The following is a 1,926-nucleotide window of genomic DNA, read 5'->3' as shown; positions in this document are numbered from 1 at the left end:
CTATGTGAATATATATATATAAAATAATTATTTAAGATGTATTCTTAACCTTAAATCCTTGCATGCACCAGGATGCATTGAAACACCTTTTGAATCACTCTAAGCATATAATTACGTAAAATACTTTAAACATATATAGGGATATGATGGATTACTGAAATTGACCCAATAAAAAGGTAGCAACGCATATATGGCATAATTAGTCACACTCCATAATAATCACATTCAGTCCTATCATCATCAGTAATAGAGATCAACTATATATTATATATTACGTGTGTATAAAAATATATATCAATTATTAATCAATTATTTATATAAAATATATATTAAAAATAAAAAATAATATACATAAATATACAAAATTATTTTGATCATCAATTTTTCATGAGCGTGCATATATATATATATTGGATTATGTAAAATCTATTTTTATTTTTTATTATTCTTAATATATATATTATTTGTGAGGAAGTGGGATTAGGCATCTTAAGAAGAATATACATACAAAAGCATATACATGTGTGTTAGGTTATCCAGCAGGTCCCATTCACCATGCTAGCTACTACTAAATTTTATATCAAAACTAAATGACAACGATAAATTTAAATGGTCCCAAATCTACACCATTGGATCTTAGGTTCTTAACAAGTTTTATCCTCAAATTTTTTCCTTATTTTTCTTAATTGTAAATATGATGATTATTTATGTTATTTTCTTTTCTTTTTTTTTTTTTAGAAAAAGAGATAATGCTAAATTTTATTGTATCACTATTTCTGCTTTTATGCCTGCTTGAATAATAAACTCAAATTTAATATAGACGGATTATGCTTTATTATTGTTCTCTTGGAATATTCCTTTCAACCTTTTATATCCATTTTATATATTTTTAGACACACACACATATGTATGTAATTTTTTAATCCATAATTTGTAAGTTAATTATCTTATAAATGTTTATTTGTTGTAGATATACATAAGAATCTACAACAAATGATTTTCTTATACATATATATTAGAGTGGCTTATGTAGTTATTATGGTTTTGGTGGTTATATATATAGTTATTGTAGTGTTAATGGTTAATTAAAATGGTGTGATGAAGACAAGAAGTTTGGTGTGATTTCATATATTATGGGTTGAAATTGATAAATCAAATTAGATCAAAATATAAAGAATCCTGCTAAGAAGCCAATGGATTATTTATATAATGTGTATAATGGGCTGTTGAATTACAAAATGAACATTCTCCATACTATCTAGAATAATCATCCGAGTACTATGAATAATAAACATCTTTCCAAAAGCTTAAATTGATTTTGGGATTCACCATCCAGAGCTCTAATACCATGTCATGATACCACTCATCCCAAAAAATTTTAACTGATAACAAAAAATAACACTAATTATTATATCTCTAATACTCCCTAATCCTCCATTGTACACATTGTACAAATATTCCATTGGCTCCTCGTACTTTCCCAAATATAAATGAGTTAAGGCAGCCATCAACGACAGAAGTGGCCATATCTTACAGCAAGTTTTGTCCTCTGTATATATTAAGTGTGTGACTAAACCTCTACATATAACATGGGCGACGCGTCTTATTGCCAACTTGATTAATATCTTCCAATTTTTATTTTATTTTATTTTTTATGTGGTTTATGATAAGACACAATCTATATTCTATACTATTAATTAACGAGTTTAATTTTATAAATATACACACATATAAAATATTTACACAATTTTCTAATTAAATCCTTATAAAATGAAGTGATTTTTGTAATATATAATTAGATTCATGTTCAAATATATCAAAATTAAAGTAAATTGTAATGAAAAGTATTTATTGTGTGAAAAATATTGAGAAGAATTAAAATAATAATTTGATTTTGCTGTATTAAAATATAAATAAATGTTTTAC

Source organism: Arachis ipaensis, chromosome B08, assembly GCF_000816755.2.
Source record: "Arachis ipaensis cultivar K30076 chromosome B08, Araip1.1, whole genome shotgun sequence".
Classification (NCBI taxonomy): Eukaryota; Viridiplantae; Streptophyta; class Magnoliopsida; order Fabales; family Fabaceae; genus Arachis; species Arachis ipaensis.
The sequence above is the reverse complement of the archived record's forward strand: the minus strand, read 5'-3'. Positions refer to the sequence as shown.